The following is a 12,034-nucleotide window of genomic DNA, read 5'->3' on the forward strand; positions in this document are numbered from 1 at the left end:
AAATGACTAGGAGGAATGGGATTGGAACGATCTCAACTCATTCTCAAACTATAAATGGATGAGAATAGCTTGGCGCTTAAGTAGAAACAAGGCCTTGCTAAAGTCGGAAGGAATATGAAAGGACGTGTGGGCCATTCTTGGTAAGCAGGACTGGCGCTGTGGGATGATCCAAACGCAGAGTTAAAGTAACAAAGTCATAGTTCATAAGATACCACAAAAGGTGTTGGTTTCTTAAGACAGCAGGACGGTGACCATGGAAGTTGGGACCCGCTAAGGAGTGTGTAACAACTCACCTGTCGAAGAAAGCAGTCCTGAAAATGGATGTTGCTAAAACTATAGAAGGACTTATACTCCAGCTGTGCCTAGAGGTTGGCTAGGCACAAGTAGGCTGGTAATAACGTGGCAAGAAAGGGCCAGTTAAAGTAAAGTCGGGAGCAACGTTGTGTGCAGATCTTGGTGGAAGTAGCGAATAATCCAAGGAGGGATTGGATAGTCGAAGTGGAGAAAGGTTTCGTGTGAACAGTAGTTGAACGCGAGTCAGGCGGTTCTAATCTAAAGTTGAAGTATGTACAAGGCACAGGCAAGTGCAAGCGGAGAAAGGGAAACTTGTTAGAGTTCAAGTTCCTATACCAGTCTCATCCTAGCATATAGGCCTGGGTAACCAGGAAAGTGGATTGGGATTCCTTCTAACCCCAGAGAGAGAGTTGTCTTTTCTATATAAGCGAAAGGTCACCTTGAAACACTGTCAGAGTGAGTAAAGGTAACCCTAGCTAAGAACACGTCCGTTCAAGACGTGTCTCTGGTGGAAGCTGGACCTTGAAAACCAATCTTAAGGCTATGGTTGAACTGGTGTAGGCCGTACTCATATCCGCAGCAGGTCTCCAAGGTTAAGAACCTCTGACCAATAGAATAATGTAGGTAAGGGAAGTCGGCAAAATGGTTCTGTAACTTTGGGAGAAAGAATGGCTCTGAAGGCTAAGCTAGTCGGGTTTAGCGTGGAAGTGCCCTTGGATTGGAAGGACTGGATGTGGTTCGGACCTTTAATCTTGAAGGCATGGAAGCGCTAGGCTTCATATACTTACGTATATACGTCTAGCTATCAATAGCTTGATCAGAACTGACACGAGCAGGGGGAATCCGACTGTTTAATTAAAACAAAGCATCGAGATAGTCAAAGGGTGACATTGACTCGATGTGATTTCTGCCCAGTGCTCTGAATGTCAAATGGAAGAGGTCCCATTAAGCGCGGGTAAACGGCGGGAGTAACTATGACTCTCTTAAGGTAGCCAAATGCCTCGTCAGATAACTACTGACGCGCATGAACGGATTAACGAGATTCCCACTGTCCCTATCTACCATCTAGCGAACCCGCAGTCAAGGGAACGGACTTGTGGATATTAGCGGGGAAAGAAGACCCTGTTGAGCTTGACTCTAGTTTCGCTTGGTGGAGAGGAATACTTGAAGTAGGATAGAGAGGAGGTGTAAAAGCCAGTCTTGAAATACTCTCACACGTATGTCTTCTCTGCTTAAGAAGTCGGAAGGGAAAGACAGCTTGGCTTAATGCCTTGCTTCAGTTGTAGAAGGAAGTTGAAAGGGCAACCCTAACCTCAGAGAGAGTGAGGCAGGGAGTTTGACTGGGGCGGTACATCTGTCAAACGATAACGCAGGTGTCCTAAGGTTGGCTCCTCAAGGAAAGAAACCTTGAATAGAGTAGAAGGGCACAAGCCAGCTTGAGTTCTCCTTTCAGTACAAGGAGAACCTTGGAAACAACGGCCTATCGATCCTCTTTAATTCGTGGTTTGAAGGAAGAGGTGACAGAAAAGTTACCACAGGGATAACTGGCTTGTGGCTGCCAAGCGTTCATAGCGACGTAGCTTTTTGATCCTTCGATGTCGGCTCTTCCTATCATTTTGAAGCAGAATTCAGAAAGTGTCGGATTGTTCACCCGTCAAAAGGGAACGTGAGCTGGGTTTAGACCGTCGTGAGACAGGTTAGTTTTACCCTACTAATAGGGAGGACTAGTCTTGAGTAAGGCTCTTTAGTACGAGAGGAACCAGAGCCTGGTACCGCTGGTGTTTCTGTTGTTTGACTTGTCAGAGCAGATGCGCTAAGTACTTTGGTTAATAGCTGAACGCCTCTAAGCTAGAGACCAGTCTTGAGAGCTATCTAAAATTAGTGAGATTGTCGGGAAAGGAGCAGCTAGGCGCAAGCCTGGTAGAACGAAAGCTATATCTATCTATCGCTCCCAATCACTGTGTCCCAAGGACACGACTTAGGAGGAAGGCCCCGTTGTTCATCATTAGACTCATACAGAGTCGAGTGACTGAGACGGTGAGCTGTTCCTGACACCCACCTGACGACTTAACAGGTGCCCACCAACAACCTTTGACACTCGGCAGATGAAGCCGTTGTCACCAGCTTGGGAGACTGGATTTTAGCGCTAGAGAGAGCGCACCTGGAGGGAGACCCCTACCGCTGTGTAGGGTGAACCCTGAGAAAGGTGCCCTCTCTGCGCTAAAATTCGTGTTTTTTAAGCTGGTGGTGGGGGATGAGGGATCCTGGTCATATTGATAAATTATTTGGCGTTTTTGCGCTTAAAACTTGCGCTTAAAGTCGCGCCCTTTCGGGCGCGAAGAATAGGCAACAGTCAGAGAGCCAAAACAAGCTTTGCAGCCCTGCCGGCGGCACACGACTTTTTGGTTTTTTGAGAGGCCGAAAATATTGCGTGGCTTACAGAAACTCACGACTAGAAAGAGCCTTGAGTGGGCTATTGATTGATTGCTAATTTTGCAATTTCGCCAAACAGGTAAGGCGTTTGGGGTTTTTTTGAATTTTTCCTAGGGTTTTTTTTGGTTAGACGCAGATTTTGCGCTGCTACAGGCTGACGCCTTGGGCCAAAAGCCAAACCACGACATAGGAAAATGCAAAAAAGCCAAAGCGGTGTGGCGAAATTAGAAAAAAAAGAGGCCAAAAGACAAACCGTGACATTGAAAATGTAAAAAAGCCAAACCTGTGTGGCGAAATTAGAAAAAAAAAGAGGCCAAAATGCAAAAAAGCCAAACATGTTTGGCGAAATTCAAAAAGACAAAAGACAAAAGACAACACGGTTTGGCGAAATGAGAAAAAAAAGAGGCCAAAAGACAAACCGTGACATTGAAAATGCAAAAAAGCCAAACATGTTTGGCGAAATTCAAAAAGACAAAAGACAAAAGACAACACGGTTTGGCGAAATTAGAAAAAAAAAGAGGCCAAAAGACAAACCGTGACATTGAAAATGCAAAAAAGCCAAACCTGTATGGCGAAATTGACATTGAAAATCCAAAAAAGCCAAACATGTTTGGCGAAATTCCTAGGAAAATGTAACAAAAGACAACACGGTTTGGCGAAATTTCCTAGGGAGCAATCAATCAATAGCCCACTTTTGGCGTACAAAACATTGAAAATATGTAAAAAATATAGATAAATTTGAATTTTATTGTTAAAATAGAAATTTATGTTAAATATTTAATTTTACAAATTAACTCTAGATTCTTAAAACCTTCACCAAAGTAAGTAGGAATCAACGTAGACTTTTCAGGATAGACACACATCATAGTGCCCCTAAAAATCAATCAATAGAGGAATTATATGGCGCAGACACTTGTATTTAAGACACGGTTAGACGGATTATCTTAGGGTTAGACGTAGACTTTGCGCTGCTACAGGCTGGCGCCTTGGGCACCCTATAAGGACACCACTAACCGTAAGCGAGGACACCAAGCCTGGACACCACGATTCTACGCAGTCAGGACATTGGAAAGCGGGTCAAATCTGCTTACGGTATGAAGGTTCCCTTATACCCGCTATAAGGACACCAAGCCTGGACACTAGCGCTCGTATAGGAAGCCTATATTCTTGTGGTTAGACGTAGATTTTGCGCTGCTACAGGCTGGCGCCTTGGGCACCCTATAAGGACACTAAGACCGTAAGCAAGGACACCAAGCCTGGACACTAGCGCTCGTATAGGAAGCCTATATTCTTGTGGTTAGACGTAGATTTTGCGCTGCTACAGGCTGGCGCCTTGGGCACCCTATAAGGACACTAAGACCGTAAGCAAGGCACCCAAGCCTGGACACTAGCGCTCGTATAGGAAGCCTATATTCTTAGGGTTAGACGTAGATTTTGCGCTGCTACAGGCTGACGCCTTGGACACCCGTATACCAAGCCTATATTCTTAGGGTTAGACGTAGATTTTGCGCTGCTACAGGCTGACGCCTTGGGGCACCCAAGCCTGGACACCAAGCTTGGTATACCAAGGACTTATGTTAGGGTTAGACGTAGATTTTGCGCTGCTACAGGCTGACGCCTAGGACACGGCATCCAAGACTCACTCACGCCAAACCGTGACATCGAAAGTGCAATTTCGCCAAACCTGTATGGCGAAATTTACATTGAAAATGTAAAAAAGCCAAACCGTGTTGGCGAAAGTTCAACAAAAATCCAATTTCGCCAAACCTGTATGGCGAAATTGACATTGAAAATCCAAAAAAGCCAAACATGTTTGGCGAAATGAGAAAAAAAAATGTAAAAAAGCCAAACCGTGTTGGCGAAAGTTCAACAAAAATCCAATTTCGCCAAACCTGTATGGCGAAATTCACATTGAAAATGCAAAAAAGCCAAACCGTGTTGTCTTTTGGCCTCTCAAAAATCCAATTTCGCCAAACCTGTATGGCGAAATTGACATTGAAAATCCAAAAAAGCCAAACCTGTTTGGCGAAATGAGAAAAAAAATGCAAAAAAGCCAAACCGTGTTGGCGAAAGTTACATTTCCCTAGGCTCACTGAAAGGGCACCCAGGCATAGGACACACGGTGCCTTGAGATCTTGCTGGATTTGCTGGCTGGCTATAACGTGCAACAGTCACCCGAGCGAAGCGAGGGCAGTGTACTAAGGGGAGATAGGAAGGTAGAAGGGCCCGTAGATAAGCCATAACGTGTCCGTGCCAGGGGGAAGCCGAGCGAAGCGAGGCTTCCCCTAGTGTCTTGAAACCCGAGCGAAGCGAGGCGTGATACTAAGGGGAGATAGGAAGGTAGAAGGGCCCGTAGATAAGCCATAACGTGTCCGTGCCAGGGGGAAGCCGAGCGAAGCGAGGCTTCCCCTAGTGTCTTGAAACCCGAGCGAAGCGAGGCGTGATACTAAGGGGAGATAGGAAGGTAGAAGGGCCCGTAGATAAGCCATAACGTGTGGGTGCCAGGGGGAAGCCGAGCGAAGCGAGGCTTCCCCTAGTGTCTTGAAACCCGAGCGAAGCGAGGCGTGATACTAAGGGGAGATAGGAAGGTAGAAGGGCCCGTAGATAAGCCATAACGTGTCAGTGTCACCAGTCTTGAAAACCCAGGTAAACCACCTCGTTGACAGGGTAAAGGAAGGCATCCATCCAAAACCATTTCAATCTCTGAAGTGCCTTCAGTTGCAACCGTTTTAGAGGGAGCCCTTACTCGCTCCGCTTAAGAAGAAGCTGCACTCGTGGTCACCCTCTAAAACGGGTGACTGAAGGCTTGCTTCAGAGATTGAAAGGTTGATGGATGGATAATAGCGTTGTCCGTGTCCCCCCTATACACGTCGCTTCGCTCCGGTTAAAGACACTTGAGGTATGGGACCCAAGCCAGCGTTACGTCGCTTCGCTCCGGTTAAAGACACTTGAGGTATGGGACCCAAGCCAGCGCACACAAGGTCTGTGTCTCGCTATCGCTCGAAACAGACACCTCACTGCGTTCGGGTTTCAAGACACTTACGGTATGGGAACCAAGCTGCCACAGTCACCCAAGCTGACTTAAGGGCACCTTGACTACTGTAGAGTGTTTGACAGTCGACTAAACCAAGCTAGCGGGCACTTATACTCGTCTAAGGGGACCCTAGTCCAGTCTAAAGACACTTAGACACCCGTAGTCTACCCTACTGGCGCCCTTTACCAAGCCTAAGTATCCTTAGTCAACCGTAAGCAAGCCTAGAGTAACCCTTGTCAAGCGGGAGAAGGTTACCTTCCTCTATCCTGGACTACTGTCTACTTATACCAAGCTAGAGGGCACTTATACTCGTCTAAGGGCACCCTAGTCCAGCCTGAAGACACTTAGACACCCGTAGTCTACCCTACTGGCGCCCTTTACCAAGCCTAAGTATCCTTAGTCAACCGTAAGCAAGCCTAGAGTAACCCTTGTCAAGCGGGAGAAGGTTACCTTACTCTATCCTAACCTTCCTCTACTTATCCCTACTTAAGCGCCCTTAGACTGCCCTCTACTAGCCTAAAGACAGTCTTACTTAAGCCAGGACACCAATACCCAGGTTAGCTAATACCCAGGTACCCGTAGGTGACCCCCAAGTAGCCCTCTCGAAGCTAGAACCAAAGATAATTAACCGTTGTTAAGTTATAACCAACCGTTGTCCACTTATAAGCCTTCTATACTTCGCTATCTTCCCTCTATCTGCCCTCTATCTACCCTCTAGAGGGCCTATTTACATCGTAGACTGCCTTAGTAGACACTTTTGTGTTGCCATTAGACACTAAAACCTCCACCGAGTCCATATAGGGTCTACGTAGACTTTCCGGTGAAGACGCACATCATAGTTCCCCAAGAAAATACACTAGAGTTCAAAATTACACTTATAAATGTTTAAAAACATTAAATACCAAATTGACAAAATCCATGTTTCTTCGATAACTAGCGAACGGATTGAGCTAGAATCGATGTTAAGGTGTCTAAATGACCGTCTCAATGAGCCTGACATATTTTGTTACAGGTTTTGGAAGATTGGATCAATATTTCGATACGTTTGTCGCGGTAAGGCGTTTTTGATGTCGTGGTTTGGCTTACAAAAAAATTGAAAAATCAGTTTTTCCTAGGAAAACTTTTTTGTTTCTTAACCGATTTTGGACTTCAAGGTGGCAAAATGTCCGTCTCAATATGCTGGATTCACCCTATCAATTTGACGGAGCTGGGTCAATTTTAAGGGGGGCGGACCAAACGATGTTTGTTCAATTTTGGGCGGTTTCCCAACTCTGTCTTTTTTGCGCAAACGCCTTAGTGCGACAATCGTATAGAAATACTTGGCCTAGCTCCGTCAAACTTTGTGGGTGTCTTAGGCTCATTGAGACGGTCATTTAGAGTACTTAACATCGATTCTAGCTCAATCCGTTCGCTAGTTATCGAAGAAACTTGGTTTTTCAGGTTTTCTTGAAAAATCTCAATTTCCTTGATAACTAGCGAACGGAGAGGGCTAGAATCGATGTTAAGGTGTCTAAATGACCGTATCAATGAGCCTAAGACACCCACAAAGTTTGACGGAGCTAGGCCAAGTCTTTCTATACGATTGTCGCACTAAGGCGTTTGCGCATACTGTAAAACCTTGATTTCCTAGGATTTTCGGCCTCTCGCGTATTTTGAAAAATCAAGTTTCTGCCCTCATTTCTCAACGGATTGAGCTAGAATCGATGTTAAGGTGTCTAAATGACCGTCTCAATGAGCCTAAGACACCCACAAAGTTTGACGGAGCTAGGCCAAGTCTTTCTATACGATTGTCGCACTAAGGCGTTTGCGCAAAAAAGTGAAAATTTTTGATACAAACGCCTTAGTGCGACAATCGTATAGAAAGACTTGGCCTAGCTCCGTCAAACTTTGTGGGTGTCTTAGGCTCATTGAGACGGTCATTTAGACACCTTAACATCGACTGTAGCTCAATCCGTTGAGAAATGAGGGCAGAAACTTGAGTTTTCAAAATACGCGTGGACGCCGTATAAGGGAACTTTCGCCACGACTTGTACCTTATACGGCGTATTCGCGTATTTGGATAATTCAAGTTTCTGCCCTCATTTCTCAACGGATTGAGCTACAGTCGATGTTATTTATGCAAATTATTCTAAGTCCAAAGTTGAAAAATGAGAAAATGAAAATATCGCAAACCTAGGTCACTTTGGATAGCTGTAACTTTGGCTAGGATTGAGCTACATAAGACTTTAAGTACTCAAATTAAACATCTTGGCAAGCCTAACAACTTTTATTAAAGGTTTTGGACAAGATTTTGACTTCCTGGGGGGGTTAGGGGGCGCCAAAGACGAGAACCGAAAAAATTTCAAGATTTGAGTTTGCGTAAGATTTTTTTTGCACGTTTTTGCCCATAGAATCAGTTCTAGGCATCCAAAATCACTTTCAAAGGTGTTTTTGGTGTCAGGGGACTATGCTGGTTCATATTAGATCAAAAAATCGCGATGTCAAAATTTTGACCCAAAACCCAGATTTTGAGATTTTGAGTCCTCGTCTTTGGGGGGGCACCCTCCCCTTGAAAGTTGTCCAAATGCCTTCCCAAGCTAGTATGTGGTCAGACACATGCCCAAGAGTATCTGTACTCAATTTGAAGTCATTATCTCAACTTTGAAGCATTTTACAGCACTTCTACCAAAACCCTCGAAAATGGCCATTTTTGGCAAAAACGCTAAGGGTATAGCATGGAAAAATCATCGATTTTGGTCAAAATTTTGATTGACCCAAAAACCATCCTAAATCATCCCAATGGACCCCAAACTAAGATTGAATGCCTTTGGGCCGCTCAAATAGCTCATTTTTGCATAAAAAATCGACTTTTTTTGATTTTTGCAACATCGCGTATTTTCAGATTTTGACGGTATAGGGTCACTCTGAGTGCCCTCAGCGCCTTGAAAGTTGAGATATGACCTTGTCATTTTCAATGTGTTTTCAAACCGTGTTGTCTTTTGTTCAACAAAAATCCAATTTCGCCAAACCTGTATGGCGAAATTCACATTGAAAATGTAAAAAAGCCAAACCGTGTTGTCTTTTGTTCAAAAAAAATCCAATTTCGCCAAACCTGTATGGCGAAATTCACATTGAAAATGTAAAAAAGCCAAACCGTGTTGGCGAAAGTTCAACAAAAATCCAATTTCGCCAAACCTGTATGGCGAAATTGACATTGAAAATGTAAAAAAGCCAAACCGTGTTGTCTTTTGTTCAAAAAAAATCCAATTTCGCCAAACCTGTATGGCGAAATTCACATTGAAAATGTAAAAAAGCCAAACCGTGTTGGCGAAAGTTCAACAAAAATCCAATTTCGCCAAACCTGTATGGCGAAATTCACATTGAAAATGTAAAAAAGCCAAACCGTGTTGGCGAAAGTTCAACAAAAATCCAATTTCGCCAAACCTGTATGGCGAAATTCACATTGAAAATGTAAAAAAGCCAAACCGTGTTGTCTTTTGGCCTCTCAAAAATCCAATTTCGCCAAACCTGTATGGCGAAATTCACATTGAAAATGTAAAAAAGCCAAACCTGTATGGCGAAATTGACATTGAAAATGCAAAAAAGCCAAACCGTGTTGGCGAAAGTTCAACAAAAATCCAATTTCGCCAAACCTGTATGGCGAAATTGACATTCGGTATAGGGAGCCTAAGACACGGTATAGGATGCCTAGTCCAGCTTACGGTCGCCTAAGACACGGTATAGGGAGCCTAAGACACGGTATAGGGCGCCTAGTCCAGCTTACGGTCGCTTAAGACACGGTATAGGGAGCCTAAGACACGGTATAGGGCGCCTAGTCCAGCTTACGGTCGCCTAAGACACGGTATAGGGAGCCTAAGACACGGTATAGGGCGCCTAGTCCAGCTTACGGTCGCTTAAGACACGGTATAGGGAGCCTAAGACACGGTATAGGGCCCCTAGTCCAGCTTACGGTCGCCTAAGACACGGTATAGGGAGCCTAAGACACGGTATAGGGCGCCTAGTCCAGCTTACGGTCGCTTAAGACACGGTATAGGGAGCCTAAGACACGGTATAGGGCGCCTAGTCCAGCTTACGGTCGCCTAAGACACGGTATAGGGAGCCTAAGACACGGTATAGGGCGCCTAGTCCAGCTTACGGTCGCTTAAGACACGGTATAGGGAGCCTAAGACACGGTATAGGGCGCCTAGTCCAGCTTACGGTCGCCTAAGACACGGTATAGGGAGCCTAAGACACGGTATAGGGCGCCTAGTCCAGCTTACGGTCGCTTAAGACACGGTATAGGGAGCCTAAGACACGGTATAGGGCGCCTAGTCCAGCTTACGGTCGCCTAAGACACGGTATAGGGAGCCTAAGACACGGTATAGGGCGCCTAGTCCAGCTTACGTCAACGTCAACCCAAGAACGAGAACGACAACGAGTCACCTTGCCTTGCTGCCTGGCTACCTTGCTTGGGAGAGAGGGCAGGTGAAGCGGCATGGTAACCCGTAAGGTAGACCTGGTTCGATGTCTTAGTATAGGCAAAGCGCTATCTCCACCCGCTTGGAAGGTAAGCCAGCTTACGTCAACGTCAACCGCTTACGTCAACGTCAACCCAAAACGAGAACGACAACGAGTCACCTTGCCTTGCCTTGCCCCCTTGCCGGTCTGAGATCCCCTAATTTTTGCAGTCAAATGCATGGAAATCCAAAATTGGCAAAGTTTGGGTCCCCATAACCCCCCTTAAAAGTCAAAATCTTGTCCAAAACCTTTAATAAAAGTTGTTAGGCTTGCCAAGATGTTTAATTTGAGTACTTAAAGTCCTCTGTAGCTCAATCCTAGCCAAAGTTACAGCTATCCAAAGTGACCTTGGTTTCCGAGATTTTCATTTTGGAGGGCACACGGTATAGGGAGCCTAAGACACGGTATAGGGCGCCTAGTCCAGCTTACGGTCGCTTAAGACACGGTATAGGGAGCCTAAGACACGGTATAGGGCGCCTAGTCCAGCTTACGGTCGCCTAAGACACGGTATAGGGAGCCTAAGACACGGTATAGGGCGCCTAGTCCAGCTTACGTCAACGTCAACCCAAGAACGAGAACGACAACGAGTCACCTTGCCTTGCTGCCTGGCTACCTTGCTTGGGAGAGAGGGCAGGTGAAGCGGCATGGTAACCCGTAAGGTAGACCTGGTTCGATGTCTTAGTATAGGCAAAGCGCTATCTCCACCCGCTTGGAAGGTAAGCCAGCTTACGTCAACGTCAACCGCTTACGTCAACGTCAACCCAAAACGAGAACGACAACGAGTCACCTTGCCTTGCCTTGCCCCCTTGCCGGTCTGAGATCCCCTAATTTTTGCACTCAAATGCATGGAAATCCAAAATCAGGCAACTTGCGGTCGTCATAACCCCCCTTAAAAGTCAAAATCTTGTCCAAAACCTTTAATAAAAGTTGTTAGGCTTGCCAAGATGTTTAATTTGAGTACTTAAAGTCTTATGTAGCTCAATCCTAGCCAAAGTTACAGCTATCCAAAGTGACCTAGGTTTGCGATATTTTCATTTTCTCATTTTTCAACTTTGGACTTAGAATAATTTGCATAAATTTTTGCAGTTTTGCAGTCAAATGCATGGAAATCAAAAATTGGCAAAGTTTGGGTCCCCATAACCCCCCTTAAAAGTCAAAATCTTGTCCAAAGTCTTTAATAAAAGTTGTTAGGCTTGCCAAGATGTTTAATTTGAGTACTTAAAGTCCTCTGTAGCTCAATCCTAGCCAAAGTTACAGCTATCCAAAGTGACCTTGGTTGCCGAGATTTTCACTTTCCACTTCAAAAAAAAAATTTTTTAATAAGGTAAAATTAAAATTTTTTTTTTCAACTAGTGTTCCCATAAGCGGAATTTTAAAAGTATATAGGGGAGGAAGGTTGGTCAAATCTTACTTTCGTGCAAGTGGCATGCGCCAGAGAATTTTTACGCCAAAGAATTCGAGTACGAAGGTTTAGGGAGAGCATGGTATGTCGTTCTCCCTACCTCCCCGACCCGACCACTAGCGGTTAGCGCCCGCTATCATAGAAACCGCTTGACGGATTTGAACGAAAATCTAGATACGGTTTCTTGGACCCTTACTGAAGGTAGACACCGAAGGTTAGGGTCACTATAACGCATATACGGTCGGGTTAACGCACAGCGGGCGAGCTTACGTCGATGAAGACAGTACTACTGACTGAGACAGGCGCCCTTAAGGTAGAGTAGGGTAGACTAGGCATCAATCTTGGATGTCTGCCCTTACCTTACTCTATACCAA

General features: G+C 45.2%; 1 protein-coding gene and 1 pseudogene across 1 annotated transcript in view; both read left to right on the forward strand.

Annotated features, from left to right (window-relative positions):
- Positions 1 to 12,034, forward strand: part of LOC145327673 (uncharacterized) — a 107,928-nt gene that overhangs the window by 1,257 nt on the left and 94,637 nt on the right. The window lies entirely within an intron of this gene.
- LOC145329161 (large subunit ribosomal RNA) lies at positions 904 to 2,349 on the forward strand (annotated as a pseudogene).

The sequence above is a fragment of the Acartia tonsa genome, chromosome 9, assembly GCF_053477335.1.
Source record: "Acartia tonsa isolate MP-2025a chromosome 9, ASM5347733v1, whole genome shotgun sequence".
Taxonomy (NCBI): domain Eukaryota; kingdom Metazoa; phylum Arthropoda; class Copepoda; order Calanoida; family Acartiidae; genus Acartia; species Acartia tonsa.